At 40.7% G+C, this 21260-nt stretch overlaps 2 non-coding genes across 2 annotated transcripts; one reads left to right on the top strand and one right to left on the bottom strand.

Annotated features, from left to right (window-relative positions):
- Positions 1 to 5330: 5330 nt before the first annotated feature.
- On the top strand, positions 5331 to 5438 carry LOC130938071 (small nucleolar RNA R71). The gene has a single exon (XR_009069252.1). It is a non-coding gene; the product is annotated as a small nucleolar RNA R71 (small nucleolar RNA).
- Positions 5439 to 19337: 13899 nt separating this feature from the next.
- LOC130937897 (small nucleolar RNA R71) lies at positions 19338 to 19445 on the bottom strand. Its single transcript, XR_009069089.1, has one exon. It is a non-coding gene; the product is annotated as a small nucleolar RNA R71 (small nucleolar RNA).
- Positions 19446 to 21260: the final 1815 nt, after the last annotated feature.

Raw genomic sequence — 21260 nt, 5'->3', positions numbered from 1 at the left:
GAAACTCCACCGTTGAAAATACATAAGAACAAGGTCTAGGCATGGCCGAATGGCCAGCCTCCCAATGATCTAAGATAGCATAAAATGAAGATAGCTACCCCGATATATCTCTATACAATAGTAAAAGGTCCTACTTATAGAAAACTAGTAGCCTAGGGTGTACAGAGATGAGTAAATGACATAAAAATCCACTTCCGGGCCCACTTGGTGTGTGCTTGGGCTGAGCAATGAAACAATTTCGTGTAGAGACTCTTCTTGGAGTTAAACGCCAGCTTTTATGCCAGTTTGGGCGTTTAACTCCCATTTAGGTGCCAGTTCCGGCGTTTAACGCTGGAATTTCTGTGGGTGACTTTGAACGCCGGTTTGGGCCATCAAATCTTGGGCAAAGTATGGACTATCATATATTTCTGGAAAGCCCAGGATGTCTACTTTCCAACGCCGTTGAGAGCGCGCCAATTGGGCTTCTGTAACTCCAGAAAATCCACTTCGAGTGCAGGGAGGTCAGAATCCAACAGCATCTGCAGTCCTTTTCAGTCTCTGAATCAGATTTTTGCTCAGGTCCCTCAATTTCAGCCAGAAAATACCTGAAATCACAGAAAAACACACAAACTCATAGTAAAGTCCAGAAAAGTGAATTTTAACTAAAAACTAATAAAAATATACTAAAAACTAAACCAAATATACTAAAAACATACTAAAAACAATGCCAAAAAGCGTACAAATTATCCGCTCATCACAACACCAAACTTAAATTGTTGCTTGTCCCCAAGCAACTAAAAATCAAATAAGATAGAAAGAAGAGAATATGCAATAAATTCCAAAAACATCTATGAAGATCAGTATTAATTAGATGAGCGGGGCTTTTAGCTTTTTGCCTCTGAACAGTTTTGGCATCTCACTCTATTCTTTGCAACTCAGAATGATTGGCTTCTTTAGGAACTCAGAATCCGGATAGTGTTATTGATTCTCCTAGTTAAGTATGATGATTCTTGAACACAGCTACTTTATGAGTCTTGGCCGTGGCCCAAAGCACTCTGTCTTCCAGTATTACCACCGGATACATACATGCCACAGACACATAATTGGGTGAACCTTTTCAGATTGTGACTCAGCTTTGCTAAAGTCCCCAATTAGAGGTGTCCAGGGTTCTTAAGCACACTCTTTTTGCCTTGGATCACAACTTTATTTCTTTCTTTTTCTTTCTTTTTCTCTTTCTTTTTCGTTTTTTTTTCGCCTCTCTTTTTTTTTTATATTCACTGCTTTTTCTTGCTTCAAGAATCATTTTTAATGATTTTTCAGATCCTCAGTAACATGTCTCCTTTTTCATCATTCTTTCAAGAGCCAACATTCATGAACCACAAATTCAAAAGACATATGCACTGTTTAAGCATACATTCAGAAGACAAAAATATTGCCACCACATCAAAATAATTAAACTATTATAAAATTCAAAATTCATGCAATTCTTTTTCTTTTCAATTAAGCACTTTTTTTTTTTTAGAAAGGTGATGGATTCATAGGACATTCATAACTTTAAGGCATAGACACTAAGACACTAATGATCACAAGACACAAACATAGATAAACATAAGCACTAAAATTCGAAAAATAGAAAATAAAGAACAAGGAGATTAAAGAACGGGTCCACCTTAGTGATGGCGGCTCTTTCTTCCTCTTGAAGATCCTATGGAGTGCTTGAGCTCCTCAATGTCTCTTCCTTGTCTTTGTTGTTCCTCTCTCATGATTCTTTGATCTTCTCTAATTTCATGGAGGATGATGGAGTGTTCTTGATGCTCCACCCTTAGTTGTCCCATGTTGGAACTCAATTCTCCTAGGGAGGTGTTTAGTTGCTCCCAATAGTTTTGTGGAGGAAAGTGCATCCCTTGAGGAATCTCAGGGATCTCATGATGAGTGGGGTCTCTTGTGTGCTCCATCCTCTTCTTAGTGATGGGCTTGTCCTCATCAATAGGGATGTCTCCCTCTATGTCAACTCCAACTGAATAACAGAGGTGACAAATGAGATGAGGGAAGGCTAACCTTGCCAAGATAGAGGACTTGTCCGCCACCTTATAAAGCTCTTGAGCTATAACCTCATGAACTTCTATTTCTTCTCCAATCATGATGCTATGAATCATGATAGCCCGGTCTATGGTAACTTCGGACCGGTTGCTAGTGGGAATGATTGAGCGTTGGATAAACTCCAACCATCCTCTAGCCACAGGTTTGAGGTCATGCCTTCTCAATTGAACCGGCTTCCCTCTTGAATCTCTCTTCCATTGGGCGCCCTCTTCACATATGACTGTGAGGACTTGGTCCAACCTTTGATCAAAGTTGACCCTTCTAGTGTAAGGGTGTTCATCTCCTTGCATCATGGGCAAATTGAATGCCAACCTTACACTTTCCGGACTAAAATCCAAGTATTTCCCCCGAACCATAGTAAGATAATTCTTTGGATTCGGGTTCACACTTTGATCATGGTTCTTGGTGATCCATGCATTGGCATAGAACTCTTGAACCATCAAGATTCTGACTTGTTGAATGGGGTTGGTAAGGACTTCCCAACCTCTTCTTCGGATCTCATGTCGGATCTCCGGATATTCACTCTTTTTGAGTGAAAAAGGGACCTCGGGGATCACCTTCTTCAAGGCCACAACTTTATAGAAGTGGTCTTGATGCACCCTTGAGATGAATCTCTCCATCTCCCATGACTCGGAGGTAGAAGCTTTTGCCTTCCCTTTCCTCTTTCTAGAGGTTTCTCCGGCCTTGGATGCCATAAATGGTTATGGAAAAACAAAAAAGCAACACTTTTACCACACCAAACTTAAGAGGTTTGCTCGTCCTCGAGCAAAAGAAGAAAGAAGAGAGAAGAAGAAGAAGAAATGAGGAAGAAGGGAATGGCTTTTGTGTTTGGCCAAAGAGGGGGAGAAGTGGTGTTTAGGTTGTGTGAAAATGAAGGGGTGAAGAAGGGTATATATAGGGGAGGGGGAAGGGTAAGGTTCGGTCAAGTGAGGGTGGGTTTGGGAGGGAAAGTGGTTTGAATTTGAATGGTGAGGTAGGTGGGGTTTTATGAAGGATGGATGTGAGTGGTGAAGAGAAGATGGGATTTGATAGGTGAAGGGTTTTTGGCGAAGAGGTGTTGAGGTGATTGGTGAATGAGTGAAGAAGAGAGAGGGTGGTGGGGTTGGTGGGGATCCTGTGGGGTCCACAGATCCTGTGGTGTCAAGGAAAAGTCATCCTTGCACCAAATGACATGCAAAATCACGTTTTGAGCCAATTCTGGCGTTAAACGCCGGGCTGGTGCCCATTTCTGGCATTTAACGCCAGGTTCTTGCCCTTTTCTGGCGTTTAATGCCAGTCTGGTGCCCCTTTCTGGCGTTAAACGCCCAGAATGGTGCCAGACTGGGCGTTAAACGCCCACCTGCTAGCCTTACTGGCGTTTAAACGCCAGTAAGTTCTTCCTCCAGGGTGTGCTGTTTTTCTTTCTGTTTTTGCTTTTTCAATTGATTTTGTGACTTCTCATGATCATCAACCTACAAAAAACATAAAATAACAAAAGAAAATAGATAATATATATCATTGGGTTGCCTCCCAACAAGCGCTTCTTTAATGTCAGTAGCTTGACAGAGGGCTCTCATGGAGCCTCACATTTTCTCAGAGCAATGTTGGAACCTACCAACACCAAACTTAGAGTTTGAATGTGGGGGTTCAACACCAAACCTAGAGTTTGGTTGTGGCCTCCCAACACCAAACTTAGAGTTTGACTGTGGGGGCTCTGTTTGACTCTGATTTGAGAGAAGCTCTTCATGCTTCCTCTCCATGGTGACAGAGGGATATCCTTGAGCCTTAAACACAAAGGATTCTTCATTCACTTGAATGATCAGTTCGCCTCTATCAACATCAATCATAGCCTTTGCTGTGGCTAGGAAGGGTCTGCCAAGGATGATGGTTTCATCCATGCACTTCCCAGTCTCTAGGACTATGAAATCAGCAGGGATGTAATGGTCTTCAATCTTCACCAAAACATCCTCTACAAGTCCATGAGCTTGTTTTCTTGAGTTGTCTGCCATCTCTAATGAGATTCTTGCAGCTTGCACCTCAAAGATCCCTAGCTTCTCCATTACAGAGAGAGGCATGAGGTTTACACTTGACCCTAAGTCACACAGAGCCTTCTTGAAGGTCATGGTGCCTATGGTACAAGGTATTGAAAACTTCCCAGGATCTTGTCTCTTTTGAGGTAATTTCTGCCTAGACAAGTCATCCAGTTCTTTGGTGAGCAAAGGAGGTTCATTCTCCCAAGTCTCATTTCCAAATAACTTGTCATTTAGCTTCATGATTGCTCCAAGGTATTTAGCAACTTGCTCTTCAGTGACATACTCGTCCTCTTCAGAGGAAGAATACTCATCAGAGCTCATGAAAGGCAGAAGTAAGTCTAATGGAATCTCTATGGTTTCATTTTGAGCCTCAGATTCCCATGGTTCCTCATTGGGGAACTCATTGGAGGCTAGTGCACGCCCATTGAGGTCTTCCTCAGTGGCGTCCACTTCCTCTTCCTCCTCTCCAAATTTGGCCATATTGATGGCCTTGCACTCTCCTTTTGGATTTTCTTCTGTATTGCTTGGAAGAGTACTAAGAGGGAGTTCAGTAATTTTCTTGCTCAGCTGTCTCACTTGTGCCTCCAAATTCCTTATGGAGGACCTTGTTTCAGTCATGAAACTTTGAGTGGTTTTGATTAGATCAGAGACCATGGTTGCTAAGTCAGAGGTGTTCTGCTTAGAACTCTCTGTCTGTTGCTGAGAAGATGATGGAAAAGGCTTGCCATTGCTAAACCTGTTTCTTCCACCATTATTGTTGTTAAAACCTTGTTGAGGTCTTTCTTGATTCTTCCATGAGAAATTTGGGTGATTTCTCCATGAAGAATTATAGGTGTTTCCGTAGGGTTCTCCTAGGTAATTCACCTCTTCCATTGAAGGGTTCTCAGGATCATAGGCTTCTTCTTCAGATGAAGCATCCTTAGTACTGCTTGGTGCATTTTGCATTCCAGACAGACTTTGAGAAATCAAATTGACTTGTTGAGTCAATATCTTGTTCTGAGCCAGAATGGCATTCAGAGTATCAATCTCAAGAACTCCTTTCTTCTGATTTGTCCCATTGTTCACAGGATTCCTTTCAGAAGTGTACATGAATTGGTTGTTTGCAACCATTTCAATTAGTTCTTGAGCTTCTGCAGGCGTCTTCTTCAAATGAAGAGATCCTCCAACAGAGCTATCCAAAGACATCTTGGATAGTTCAGAGAGACCATCATAGAAAATACCTATGATGCTCCATTCAGAAAGCATGTCAGACGGACATTTTCTGATCAATTGTTTGTATCTTTCCCAAGCTTCATAGAGGGATTCTCCATCCTTCTGTCTGAAGGTTTGGACTTCCACTCTAAGCTTACTCAATTTTTGAGGTGGGAAGAACTTTGCCAAGAAGGCATTGACTAGCTTTTCCCATGAGTCCAGGCTTTCTTTAGGTTGTGAATCCAACCATGTCCTAGCTCTGTCTCTTACAGCAAAAGGGAATAGCATAAGTCTGTAGACCTCAGGGTCAACCCCATTAGTCTTGACAGTGTCACAGATTTGCAAGAATTCAGCTAAAAACTGATGAGGATCTTCCAATGGAAGTCCATGGAACTTGCAATTCTGTTGCATTAGAGAAACTAATTGAGGCTTAAGCTCAAAGTTGTTTGCTCCAATGGCAGGGATAGAGATGCTTCTCCCATAGAAGTCGGGAGTAGGTGCAGTAAAGTCACCCAGCACCTTCCTTGCATTGTTTGCATTGTTGTTGTTTTCGGCTGCCATGTCTTCTTCTTCTTTGAAGATTTCTGTTAGGTCCTCTATAGAGAATTGTGCCTTAGCTTCTCTTAGCTTTCGCTTCAAGGTCCTTTCAGGTTCAGGGTCAGCTTCAACAAGAATGCCTTTGTCTCTGCTCCTGCTCATATGAAAGAGAAGAGAACAAGAAAATATGGAATCCTCTATGTCACAGTATAGAGATTCCTTGAGGTGTCAGAAGAACAGAAAAATAGAAGAAAGAGGTAGAAGAATTCGAACTTAATCAGATAGAGTTCGAATTGTGCATTGAGAAGGAGTGGTACTCCATAAATAGAAGGATGTGAGAAGAGAGGAGGAGCTTTTTCGAAAATTAAGTTAAAGAATTTGAAAACATTTTGAAAAACACGAATTAATTTTCGAAAATAAGAGTGGGAAAGAAATCAAGTGATTTTTGAAAAAGATTTTGAAATGAGAAATCAACAAGATTTGATTGAAAACTATTTTGAAAAAGATGTGATTAAAAAGATATGATTGGTCTTAAAAAGATGTGATTGAGAAGATATGATTTGAAAACAATTTTTTAAAAAGATTTGATTTTAAAAATTAATAACTTGGCTATCAAGAAAAAATATGATTCAAACATTAAACCTTTCTCAACAGAAAAGGCAACAGACTTGAAATATTGAATCAAATCATTAATTGATAGCAAGTATCTTTGAAAAAGGAAAGAAATTGATTTTGAAAACATTTGATTGAAAAGATATGATTTGAAAAAGATTTGATTTTGAAAAACTTTGAAAACTTGAAAAAAAATTGATTTGAAAACAAAATCCTCCCCCTTGTGCCATCCTGGCGTTAAACGCCCAGAATGGTGCACATTCTGGTGTTTAACGCCCAATGCACTACCTTTTTGGGCGTTAAACGCCCAACCAGGCACCCTGGCTGGCGTTTAAACGCCAGTCTGTCCTTCTTCACTGGGCGTTTTGAACGCCCAGCTTTTTCTGTGTAATTCCTCTGCTGCATGTTCAGAATCTTCAGTTCCCTATACTATTGACTTGAAAATAGAACCAAGATCAAATAAACAATACATGCAAGACACCAAACTTAAAATTAGACACTAGACTCAAACAAGAAACATAAAATCTTTTTGGTTTTTTTGATTTTGAAAAAAAATTTTTTTCGAAAATTATATGGAAATAGAAAATAAAAGTTTCAGAATTCTTAATTTGGATTCCAGGAATCATTGCAATGCTAGTCTAAGACTCCGGTCCAGGAATTAGACATGGCTTCACAGTCAGCCAAGCTTTCAAAGAAAGCTTCGGTCCAAAACACTAGACATGGCCAATGGCCAGCCAAGCCTTAGCAGATCATTGCTTCAATAGCAAGATTGATAGAGATCAACAAGCACTTGTGATGATCAGCTGAAACCTCAGTCCAATAAGATTAGACATGGCTTCTCAGCCAGCCAGACTTCAACAGATCATCATGAAACACTAGAATTCCTTCTTAAGAACTCTGAAGAAAAATGCCTAATCTAAGCAACAAGATGAACCGTCAGTTGTCCATACACGAAACAATCCCCGGCAACGGCGCCAAAAACTTGGTATGCGAAATTGTGATCACTACTTTTCACAACTCAAATAATCCCTAGTAATGGCCCCAAAAACTTGGTGCTCAATACCATGGCATAAACACAACTTTGCACAACTAACCAGCAAGTGCACTGGGTCGTCCAAGTAATAAACCTTACGCGAGTAAGGGTCGATCCCACGGAGATTGTTGGTATGAAGCAAGCTATGGTCACCTTGTAAATCTTAGTCAGGCAGACTCAAATGGATATAGTGATATACGAATGAAACATAAAGATACAGATAGAGGTACTTATGTAATTCATTGGTAGGAACTTCAGATAAGCGTATGAAGATGCCTTCCCTTCCGTCTCTCTGCTTTCCTACTGTCTTCATCCAATCCTTCTTACTCCTTTCCATGGCAAGCTTATGCAAGGGTTTCACCGTTGTCAGTGGCTACCTCCCATCCTCTCAGTGGAAATGTTCAACGCACCCTGTCACGGCACGGCTATCCATCTGTCGGTTCTCAATCAGGCCGGAATAGAATCCAGTGATTCTTTTGCGTCTGTCACTAACGCCCCGCCTTCAGGAGTTTGAAGCACGTCACAGTCATTCAATCATTGAATCCTACTCAGAATACCACAGACAAGGTTAGACCTTCCGGATTCTCTTGAATGCCGCCATCAGTTCTTGCCTATACCACGAAGACTCTGATCTCACGGAATGGCTGGCTCGTTTGTCAGGCGAGCACTCGGTTGTCAGGCGATCAACCATGCATCGTGTATCAGGAATCCAAGAGATATTCACCCAATCTAAGGTAGAACGGAGGTAGTTGTCAGTCACACGTTCATAGGTGAGAATGATGATGAGTGTCACGGATCATCACATTCATCAAGTTGAAGAACAAGTGATATCTTGGACAAAGAACAAGCGGAATTGAATAGAAGAACAATAGTAATTGCATTAATACTCGAGGTACAGCAGAGCTCCACACCTTAATCTATGGTGTGTAGAAACTCCACCGTTGAAAATACATAAGAACAAGGTCTAGGCATGGCCGAATGGCCAGCCTCCCAATGATCTAAGATAGCATAAAATGAAGATAGCTACCCCGATATATCTCTATACAATAGTAAAAGGTCCTACTTATAGAAAACTAGTAGCCTAGGGTGTACAGAGATGAGTAAATGACATAAAAATCCACTTCCGGGCCCACTTGGTGTGTGCTTGGGCTGAGCAATGAAGCAATTTCGTGTAGAGACTCTTCTTGGAGTTAAACGCCAGCTTTTATGCCAGTTTGGGCGTTTAACTCCCATTTAGGTGCCAGTTCCGGCGTTTAACGCTGGAATTTCTGTGGGTGACTTTGAACGCCGGTTTGGGCCATCAAATCTTGGGCAAAGTATGAACTATCATATATTACTGGAAAGCCCAGGATGTCTACTTTTCAACGCCGTTGAGAGCGCGCCAATTGGGCTTCTGTAGCTCCAGAAAATCCACTTCGAGTGCAGGGAGGTCAGAATCCAACAGCATCTGCAGTCCTTTTCAGTCTCTGAATCAGATTTTTGCTCAGGTCCCTCAATTTCAGCCAGAAAATACCTGAAATCACAGAAAAACACACAAACTCATTGTAAAGTCCAAAAAAGTGAATTTTAACTAAAAACTAATAAAAATATACTAAAAACTAAACCAAATATACTAAAAACATACTAAAAACAATGCCAAAAAGCGTACAAATTATCCGCTCATCAATGAGTTATTCCTTAAATATAAAAAGAGGCTTGTGATGAAGTTGGAAGAAGAAAAGTTAGAGTACACTATGTTGTTAGTCATGAAGTGACATAAATTGTTGAACAATGGGACTGCTAAGTATTGTAATAAACTACATAAGATGTTTAAGTTCTTGATGTCTATAAAGTGTCAATAGGATAGTAAAATTTATGATGATATAATCAATTCACTTCTGTAAAGTTTTGCTTGTTTGAGTTGTGTGATTATTTCTAATTTTTTTGTAAAACAATTAAGATTTTTCCAATGTTCAAACTCACTTTTTCATCTCAATGCCTTCACATAATAGAAAATATCCAAGCAAAGATTCATAACTCAAGTAATAAAAAGCAAAAAGTATCCAGAAACAAGAAAGACATTGATAAACCCATATTTTATGACATATTTTGTGTTGAATCTAAGTGATTTATTCAATCCTTCACCCACTTATGCATGTGAAATTGCATGGTTTTACTTTCTCTTCTTATTATGTGATGTATGTGAAAAACATGTTTTTTAGGCTTTAAAAAATATTAATTTTAATTATCTTGTATTACCATTCGATGCCATGATTTTTGTGTTAAGTATTTTCAGATCTTCTAAGGCAGGAATGATTTAAAGGATGGAAATGAGACATACAAAAATGGAAGGAAAGCATAAAATGGAGTTTTTGAAGAAACTAGCAGTGACGCGTCCGCATGGACGACACGGACGCGTGGTTCGCACAAAAAGGGATTGACGCGAGCACATGGATGAGGCAAACGCGTGATTCGCGAAATACAACTGACGCGGGCGCATGACTGACGCAACCGCGTGGAAGGGCAACACTCCAGATGACGCGACCACGTGACCCACGCGAACGCGTGACGTGCACGACCTGCAGAATTTGCAGAAGTTGTCCTCAGCGATTTCTGGGCCTTTTTGGCCCAGATACAAACCCAGAGGACACAGATTGAAGGATTATAAATGGAAGGATCCACCCATTCATGGGGGGGGGGAGAAAAATACACAATTTTAGGATTTAGATGTAGTTTTTAGTGAGAGGGGTTCTCTCCTCTCTCTTAGGATTAGGATTAGGATTTTTAGAACTTAGGGATATTTTTATCTCATCTTATATCAAGTTCAATATCTTTTTATTTCGACTTCTCTTAAATTGTTGATTATTGATGTTGCTTATTTGGCTTATGACTCTTCATTTTTGGATTGATTTTATTTTATTAATGCAATTGAGGTATTTCAGACTTATATGTTATTGATGCTTGGGCTCTATCCAAATTATTTTCATTCAAGTAGATTTTATTCCCTTTTGGCTTTGGTTGATTAATTGGTAACTCTTGAGTTGTCGAACTCAGCAGTGGTTGAAATTGGCAGATTCTAATTAATCTAGATCGCTCTAAAACTAGTCTTCCCACAGGGATTGACTAGGACTTGAGGATCAAACTAATTAGTCCACTTGACTTTCCTTTGCTTTAGTGAAGGTTAACTAAGTGGGAGAAAAATCTAATTCTCATCACAATTGATAAGGACAACTAGATAGGACTTCCAGTTTTCATACATTGCCAAGAGTTTCTATTAGATATTAATTGATTAATTCTTGCAATCTATTTCTCTTGCTTAAAACCTTTTTAAAACCCCAAAATATACCTCTGCATAACCAATAATAAGAACACCTCCCTGCAATTCCTTGAGAAGACGACCCGAGGTTTAAATACTTCGGTTATCAATTTTATCAGGGGTTTGTTACTTGTGACAACCAAGTGTTTGTACGAAGGGATTTTCTGTTGGTTTAGAATCTATGCTTACAACGCTACTATATTTTTATAAAATTCTTTACTAGCAAAAATCTTGACGTCAAAATGGCACCGTTGCCGGGGAATGGCAAACGTGTGCCTTATTATTAGTTATTGTAAATATTTTTCATATATATATATATATATATATATATATATATATATATTCTTTTACTTGTTTATTTGTTTTCTCTCTTCCCTCTTAATTCTGATAGCTATTATGAACTCTCACCCCTCTCGCTTTGAGTTTGGTAGGCAACAACACCCTCCTAGATATCATGGACACAGACCATTCTACAATGCATACCAAGCTGATAGATATGGTGGACCGCCTTGTAGCTACCATCAAGCCCCACCCTATGCTCAGAGACCATCCTTTCAACACAACCTCAACCCACCATACTCACAAGCTTCTTTTCACCATTCGCCACCATATGATCCTTATCCGCCCCAACGCCAATCCAATTACTCCCAAAGACTATGACTCTCCTACACACCATGTCCATATCCATCAAGCCAAGAATCACAGGTTCGCTTCGAAGAATCAGTAAACCAGTTCAATGCAACCCTTCATCAATGGGAGCAAGCGATAAATCAATTATCTTCCAGACGTTCGGACACTCAACAGACTCCCGTGGCTTCATGCGGAGAATCTAATAAAGAATGTATTGTGAAGAAGACACAAGAAGCTCCAGTGGACAGCATTGAACATAACTTCGTACTGGAACAAGTAGAGGATGCTGTCATTGTAGAAGAAAAAGAGTTGGTTGAAGATTTAGGAGATGCTGAACCTCCGCAGGAAGCCAGAGTTGTGAAGAATTCCATCAAGGACGTTACAGTTAATGCTAAGGAGGATAGTGCACAATCCCCAAGGCAGGTATCTTATGAGGAACTGGACGGAATGACCCAAGACTCAAGTTTTCTTGATGATGATAGTCACCACTCAAGTTCTCCTAGTAATGCTCTTGCATCCGCAAGTGAATTCTTTGAGACAGAAGAATCTTCCCCAAGTGAATACGAAGATGATGCAGAGGTCGACTTCTCTCAACCTCCCAATTATAACTCGAGTGATAAAGAAGATATCGGTGACCTTGATCAAGACCACAAGGAAGTGGAGGAATTCACAGAAGACCACAAGGAAGTAGAGTTTGCAGAATCACCGGAAACACCTATCCCACGGCCATTACCACCCAATACGAACTTCAAGTAGGTAAAATCCTTGACTTTCATCTTTACTTTTCCACTTGAATATGGTTTGCTTGAGATAGATGGCCAGCTTAGAGCTCTTTGCGGCTTTAAAAGCAAACGGAAAATGACTCGCACTCAGAGCTGGTATGCAAGATTCACTAAGGTTTTACACTTCAATTTGAGGCGCAAGGATTGGTGTCAAGCTCGATTGAAAGGATCTCAGAAGCTGTTTGGTCACTGCAGTGAGGATTCAGACTACTCACCACCCGGCTGGAAAAATGAAGATCAAGACAAAGACGGGTGTAGAAGAAAAGTTTGGGATCCTGGAGCCTGTTCTGACATTCAACATCCCGGGAGCCTTAAAGCCTGTTGAAACTCACCTAAGGGCTTTGCGTACCTTGTTTGGGACCCCGGAGGATGCTGGCACTCCAAACACTGGTGGAGATTTCTGGACGAATTCAAGCACAAGTCACCATAGCAGGAAGCTCATCAAATGTCCAACTTAAGGGCTTTAACTAAAATTGCTAGGTGGGAGACAACCCACCATGGTATGATCGTTCCCCCTCTGTTTTGCTCTGTTTTTGAATTTTGTTTGAACCTGAAGTTTTTGCATGACATTCACTGCATTTTGCATTTTGCATACTGCATAAAAAAAAGAGAAGAGAGAGCACATGACGCGACAGCGTCGCTGACGCATCCGCGTCACACGTGCAGTAAAAGAAAAGGAAAGTGAACAGAGAGTTATGCTGAAGCAAGGCTGGAAGTATGCCTTTGGCTCAAAATTGTTCTATGCGACCGCGTGCCCCACACGATCGCGTCATTTGCGGAAAATACCTCCCACGCGTCCGCGTCACTCACGCGAACGCGTGATCTGGATATCAGCGTAAAGACCCAACGCCCAGAAAGTTGGGCTGGAATCGTGCGGTTAGTGTGCGTTTAGCACAAAACACCCACGCGTGCGTATCTCTGACGCGAACGCGTCACTTACACAACACTCATCCCACGTGAAAGCGTGAGCGACGCGATTACGTCGAGCGGATATTATGACCCCCTATATCAAACAGAGAGTTGCGCTAAAACGACGCTGGAATCGTGCGCTTAGCACAAATTCCAGCGACGCGGACGCGTGCTTCACGCGTTCGTGTCACCTATCTTACACCCAACCCACGCGATTGCGTCAACCACACATCCGCGTCAACCCCATTCCACACCAGCCACGCGACCGCATGCCCCACGCGATCGCGTGGATTGCAAACTTTTAACCCCCTGTGACGCGAACCCTACCCATCGCGCGCCCCCAACCCCTTTCTTCTTCCTCTTCCCTGCGACCACCCCCTCTCTCTCTACCCTTCGCCGCCGCACCTTCGACGACACCCAGACCCCACCGCAACCCCCCTTCTCTCTTTTCCCTCTCTTTCTTCTTCTCCCCTCCACCAATCTTAACCCCCCTCCGCGACCACCACGCCCACCACGCCGCCCTCAACCACCGCGTCAGCCACCACCACCATCCCCAGCCATCTCTCTGCCCTACTTTCTTTTCCACGCCTACCAGGTTCCACCGAACACCATTCTTCTTTCAATTCCTAGTTAATTGCATATTTTTCTGTTTATGTTCATCATTAGGCTAGTTAGATATGCATGTTGTAGTAGATTCTAGGTGGTTAGGTTGCTAGGATCTGGATAGTGGATTTAGGTATGATAATTGCACCGTTCCTGTTATCTGTTTATCTATTCTGCAATTTATTCTGGTTATGATATTGATCCTGTTCATATGTTGCTCTTAACTGTTACTTGCGGCTCTTTCTTATTCTTGCTATTTGTGCAGCCTTATTTCAATTCATATGAACTTATTCTTGCTATTTGTTTTCCGGGAACATCCGATTTTAGCCGGAATGCTGCCCAATTTTCTGCAAAACTGTTTCCTTTTTACATTCAAGACTTGGTTTTGGCATTTCTCAATTTTCCAATTATTCAACCATACCCATTCTTGGATGCATGGGCCAGCATTTTTATCCCTTTTGATTTCCTGGTTAATAAATCGCATTATTGATGATTAAATTATGCTTTTTACTCTATCTATCTATATATATATATATATATATATATATATGAATCATCATCAATACCCTGTTATCCCTGCTTGAATATGAGTTAACTGTTGCTTAAATTTGTGAAATTCTTGTTACTTAGGAACCAATCATCATGCCATTTACTCTGAGCGTCGCCACAAGCGACGCTATGAGCACCTCAAGCTGATGATCTGCTCTGGTGGTGACATTCTCTCCGAGCCCGACACGCCTTCCGACACATCTGAGGAGGAGGTGAGCGATCACAAGGAGGAGCCACCTACCCAGGCTGAGCAGAGAAGTCCCGGCCACACTGCACCACATCATGAGGAGCACCACCAGCTACAGACTACAGATCCAGAGGTTCCTTTACGGACAGAGCCCCCTCTGCCTCAGACCACTCCTCCTATCCTCTCAGCGACTGCAGACCCTCAGCCTACCATCGAGACACCAGCAGCCCATCCTTCCGGAGATGACACTTCGTCACACCATGCTTGAGTGAACATCGAGGATGATGCTATTATTTAAGTGTGAGGAGGCTGCCATCTCTGGCATCTATTTATTTTGGTGAACCACTACAAACTCTCTTCTTATTTTGTCCATTTTCTGTATTTTTGCACATTTTTCTCTTTTTGCTTTTTTATTGTACTTTTTGCATTATGCACTTTGAGCTATATGTATACATCTTGGATATTTTAGCTTGATTTGCACCTTAGTTTACTAGTTATTTATTAAGTGGATTAATTAGTATAGTTTACCCTTTTAGCATATGATAGTTTAGCTTAGATTGAAAAGAAAAAGGAAGTAAGCTAGAGACTTTAACAGAATAAAAATAATCCACACCTTATATATATAGCATTACATGTTGGTTAGTTAACAACATTTCATCAAGGAGGAACACTAAAACTTTAAAGCCATCCAATATATTTTACATTGAGAATAATGGGAACTCTTAATTTCTACTTGCATGACATACTTAAGTGATATATGATTTTTGAGTTAGAGAAAACACAACTTGTGAGTTTTGAGCTTAATTGTATGGTTACATTTAAACCATAATATTTCATTCCTGTGTGTTCCGCCTTTCTTATTTATTCTGGTGTTCTTTACTTTGTTTTAATCTATATGTCCAATTATAGAATATAGATACATACCAAGAAAGTGATTGAGGCCATTGTTTGATTCTAGCTCACCATTCCCAAATTAGCCTACCTTTTACATCACCCTTGTTAGCCCCCTTGAGCCTTTAAATCCCTTCTATTTTACAACCACATTACTAGCTGATGAGCGGATAATTTATACACTTTTTGGCATTGTTTTTAGTATGTTTTTGGTAGTTTTAGTTGAGTTTTTAGTATGTTTTTATTAGTTTTTAGTTAAAATTCACTTTTCTGGACTTTACTATGAGTTTCTGTGTTTTTCTGTGATTTCAGGTATTTTCTGGCTGAAATTGAAGGTTCTGAGCAAAAATCTGATTCAGAGACTGAAAAGGACTGCAGATGCTGTTGGATTCTGACCTCCCTGCACTCGAAGTGGATTTTCTGGAGCTACAGAAGCCCAATTGGCGCGCTCCCAACGGTGTTGGAAAGTAGACATCCTGGGCTTTCCAGCAATATATGATAGTCCATACTTTGCCCAAGATTTGATGGCCCAAACCGGCGTTTAAAGTCACCTCAAGAAATCCCAGCGTTAAACGCTGGAACTGGCACCAAAATGGGAGTTAAACGCCCAAACTGGCATAAAAGCTGGCGTTTAACTCCAAGAAGAGTCTCTACACGAAAATGCTTCATTGCTCAGCCCAAGCACACACCAAGTGGGCCCGGAAGTGGATTTTTATGTCATTTACTCATCTCTGTACATCCTAGGCTACTAGTTTTCTATATATAGGACCTTTTACTATTGTATTAGAGGACTTTGGTAGCTATCTTCGTTTTATGCTATCTTAGATCATTGGGAGGCTGGCCATTCGGCCATGCCTAGACCTTATGCTTATGTATTTTCAACGGTGGAGTTTCTACACACCATAGATTAAGGTGTGGAGCTCTGCTGTACCTCGAGTATTAATGCAATTACTATTGTTCTTCCATTCAATTCTGCTTGTTCTTCAACTTGATGAATGTGATGATCCGTGACACTCATCATCATTCTCACTTATGAACAAGGTGACTGACAACCACTCTTGTTCTACAAGCAACCAAGGCTCTAGTGAATATCTCTTGGATTCCTGATTGCACGATGCATGGTTGATCGCCTGACAACCGAGTGCTCGCCTGACAAACGAGCCAACCATTCCGTGAGATCAGAGTCTTCGTGGTATAGGCGAGAACTGATGGCAGCATTCAAGAGAATCCGGAAGGTCTAACCTTGTCTGTGGTATTCTGAGTAGGATTCAATGACTGAATGACTGTGACGTGCTTCAAACTCCTAGCAGGCGGGGCGTTAGTGACAGACGCAAAAGTATCGATGGATATTATTCCGGCCTGACCGAGAACCGACAGCTGAATTCCGCTATGCTGTGACAGAGCATATGCAATCGCTTTCACTGAGAGGATGGGAGGTAGCCATTGACAACGGTGAAACCCTACACGAGCTTGCCATGGAAAGGAGTAAGAAGGATTGGATGAAGACAGTAGGAAAGCAGAGAGACGGAAGGGAAGGCATCTTCATGCGCTTATCTGAAGTTCCTACCAATGAATTACATAAGTATCTCTATCTTTATCTTTTATGTTATTTTCGTTCATCACCATATACATTTGAGTTTGCCTGACTAAGATTTGCAAGATGACCATAGCTTGCTTCATACTAACAATCTCCGTGGGATCGACCCTTACTCACGTAAGGTATTACTTGGACGACCCAGTGCACTTGCTGGTTAGTTGTGCAAAGTTGTGTAATGCCATGGAATTGAACTACCAAGTTTTTGGAGTTCATGACCGGGGATTATGAGAGTTGTGAAAAGTATTGTTCACAATTTCGCGCACCAAGTTTTTGGCGCCGTTGCCGGGGATTGTTCAGTTTGGACAACTGACGGTACATCTTGTTGCTTAGATTAGGTATTTTTTTTTCGAAATTCTTGAAGACGAATTCTAGAGTTTCATGATGATTTGTTGAAATCTGGCTGGCTGGGAAGCCATGTCTAATCTCATTGGACCGAGGTTTCAACTTATCATCACAAGAGCTTGTTGATTTTTATCAATCTTGCTTTTGGAGCAGTGATCTGCTAAGGCTTGGCTGGCCTTTGGCCATGTCTAGTGTTTTGGACCGAAGCTTTCTTTGAAAGCTTGGCTGGCTGTGAAGCCATGTCTAATTCCTGGACCGGAGTCTTAGACTAGCATTGCACTGATTCCTGGAATTCTCATTAAGAATTTTGATATCTTTTTCCACTTAATTTTCGAAAAACACAAAAAAAATTCAAAAATTTCATAAAAACCAAAAATATGTTATGTTCCTTGTTGAGACACTAGTCTCATCTTAAGTTTGGTGTCAATTGCATACATTCATTCATGTATCTTAAGGATCTTCAAGTAATTCTTGATGATTTCTTACTCTGATCTTTGAATTCTTTTGGCTTGAGTGTTTATGTGTCTCATATAGTGTCAGTAGTATACAAACTGCTAAGTTTGGTGTCTTGCATGCATTGTTATTTCATTCTTGTTGCATTTTGATTATTAAAAATCCAAAAATATTTTTAAGTTGTGTCTTTTCAAGTCAATAATACAAAGAATTGAAGATTCAGAACATGCTGCAGAGGAATTATACAGAAAAAGCTGAGCATTCAAAAATGCCCAGTGAAGAAGACAGACTGGCGTTTAAACGCCAGCCAGGGTACCTGGTTGAGCGTTTAACGCCCAAAGAGGTAGCATTTTGGGCGTTAAACGCCAGAATGGAGGCCATTCTGGGCGTTTAACGCCAGGATGGCAAAGGGGGAAGATTTTGTTTTCAAATCAATTTTTTTCAAGTTTTCTAAGTTTTTCAAAATCAAATCTTTTTCAAATCATATCTTTTCAATCAAATGTTTTCAAAATCAATTTCTTTCCTTTTTCAAAGATACTTACTAACAATTAATGATTTGATTGAACATCTCAAATATGTTGCCTTTTCTGTTGAGGAAGGTTTAATGTTTGAATCATATCTTTTCTTGTTAGACAAGTCATTGATTTTCAAAATCAAATCTTTTAAAAAAAAAATTGTTTTCAAAACATATCTTTTAAAATTGTTTTTAAATCAAATCTTTTCAATCATATCTCTTTAATCACATCTTTTTCAAAATCAGTTTTCAATCAAATCATTTCAACTTCTAATTTCAAAATCTTTTTCAAAAATCACTTGATTTCTTTTCCACTTTCAATTTTCGAAAATTATCAATCAATTTTTAAAATGTTTTTGACATCTTTCTAATTAATTTTCAAAAATTCTCTTCCCTCCTTCTCACATCCTTCTATTTATGGAGTACTACTCCTTCTTAATGCACAATTCGAACTTTATCTCATCAAGTTCGAATTCTTCTACCTTCTTTCTTCTATTTTTCTTTTCCTCTGACACCTCAAAGAATCTCTATACTGTGACATAGAGGATTCCACATCTTCTTGTTCTCTTCTCTTTCATATGAGTAGGAGCAGAGACAAAGGCATTCTTGTTGAAGCGGACCCTGAACCTGAAAGAACCTTGAAGAGAAAGCTAAGAGAAGCCAAAGCACAACTCTCTTTAGAGGACCTGACCGAATTCTTCAAAGAAGAAGAACACATGGCAGCCGAAAACAACAACAATGCCAACAATACAAGGAAGGTGCTGGGTGACTTTACTGCACCTACTCCCAACTTCTATGGGAGAAGCATCTCTATCCCTGCCATTGGAGCAAACAACTTTGAGCTTAAGCCTCAATTAGTTTCTCTAATGCAACAGAATTGCAAATTCCATGGACTTCCAATGGAAGATCCTCATCAGTTTTTAGCTGAGTTCTTGCAAATCTGTGACACAGTCAAGACTAATGGGGTTGACCCTGAGGTCTACAGACTGATGCTATTCCCTTTTGCTGTAAGAGACAGAGCTAGAATATGGTTGGACTCACAACCTAAAGATAGCCTGGACTCTTGGGAAAAGCTAGTCAATGCCTTCTTGGCAAAGTTCTTTCCACCTCAAAAATGGAGTAAGCTTAGAGTGGAAGTCCAAACCTTCAGACAGAAGGATGGAGAATCCCTCTATGAAGCTTGGGAAAGATACAAACAATTGATCAGAAAATGTCCCTCAGACATGCTTTCTGAATGGAGCATCATAGGTATTTTCTATGATGGTCTCTCTGAACTATCCAAGATGTCTTTGGACAGCTCTGCTGGAGGATCTCTTCATCTGAAGAAGACGCCTACAGAGGCTCAGGAACTAATTGAGATGGTTGCAAATAACCAATTCATGTACACTTCTGAAAGGAATCCTGTGAATAATGGGACAAGTCAGAAGAAAGGAGTTCTTGAGATTGATACTCTGAATGCCATACTGGCTCAGAATAAGATATTGACTCAACAAGTCAATTTGATTTCTCAAAGTCTGTCTGGAATGCAAAAAGCACCTGGCAGTACTAAGGATGCTTCATCTGAGGAAGAAGCTTATGATCCTGAGAACCCTTCAATGGAAGAGGTGAATTACCTAGGAGAGCCCTATGGAAACACCTATAATTCTTCATGGAGAAATCATCCAAATTTCTCATGGAAGAATCAAGAGAGACCTCAACAAGGTTTCAATAACAATAATGGTGGAAGAAACAGGTTTAGCAATGGCAAGCCTTTTTCCATCATCTTCTCAGCAACAGACAAAGAGTTCTAAGCAGAATACCTCTGACTTAGCAACAATGGTCTCTGATCTAATCAAAACCACTCAAAGTTTCATGAATGAAACAAGGTCCTCCATCAAAAATTTGGAAGGACAAGTGGGTCAGCTGAGCAAGAAAATTACTGAACTCCCTCCTAGTACTCTCCCAAGTAATACAGAAGAAAATCCAAAAGGAGAGTGCAAAGCCATAACCATGGCCGAATATGGAGAGGAAAGAGAGGAGGTGGACGCCACTGAGGAAGACCTCAATGGGCGTGCACCAACCTCCTCTGAGTTCCCCAATGAGGAACCATGGGAATCTGAGGCTCAAAATGAGACCAAAGAGATTCCATTGGAATTACTTCTGCCATTCATGAGCTCTGATGAGTATTCTTCCTCTGAAGAGGATGAGTATGTCACTGAAGAGCAAGTTGCTAAATACCTTGGAGCAATCATGAAGCTAAATGACAAGTTATTTGGAAATGAGACTTGGGAAGATGAACCTCCTTTGCTCACCAAAGAACTGGATGACTTGTCTAGGCAGAAATTACCTCAAAAGAGACAAGATCCTAGGAAGTTTTCAATACCTTGTACCATAGGCACCATGACCTTCAAGAAGGCCTTGTGTGACTTAGGGTCAAGTGTAAACCTCATGCCTCTCTCTGTAATGGAGAAGCTAGGGATCTTTGAGGTGCAAGCTGCAAGAATCTCATTAGAGATGGCAGACAACTCAAGAAAACAAGCTCATGGACTTGTAGAGGATGTTTTGGTGAAGATTGAAAACCATTACATCCCTGCTGATTTCATAGTCCTAGAGACTGGGAAGTGCATGGATGAAACCATCATCCTTGGCAGACCCTTCCTAGCCACAGCAAAGGCTGTGATTGATGTTGATAGAGGCGAACTGATCATTCAAGTGAATGAAGAATCCTTTGTGTTTAAGGCTCAAGGATATCCCTCTATCACCATGGAGAAGAAGCATGAAGAGCTTCTCTCAAAACAGAGCCAAACAGAGCCCCCACAGTCAAACTCTAAGTTTGGTGTTGGGAGGCCACAACCAAACTTTAAGTTTGGTGTTGAACCCCCACATTCAAACTCTAAGTTTGGTGTTGGGAGGTTCCAACATGGCTCTAAGTATCTGTGAGGCTCCATGAGAGTCCTCTGTCAAGCTAATGACATTAAAGAAGCGCTTGTTGGGAGGCAACCCAATGTTTTATAATTAACTATTTCCTTTTGTTATTTTATTTTTTTGTAGGTTGATGATCATGA

This window comes from Arachis stenosperma, chromosome 6, assembly GCF_014773155.1.
Source record: "Arachis stenosperma cultivar V10309 chromosome 6, arast.V10309.gnm1.PFL2, whole genome shotgun sequence".
Lineage (NCBI taxonomy): Eukaryota > Viridiplantae > Streptophyta > Magnoliopsida > Fabales > Fabaceae > Arachis > Arachis stenosperma.
This window is presented reverse-complemented; position numbering and strand designations above follow the sequence as displayed.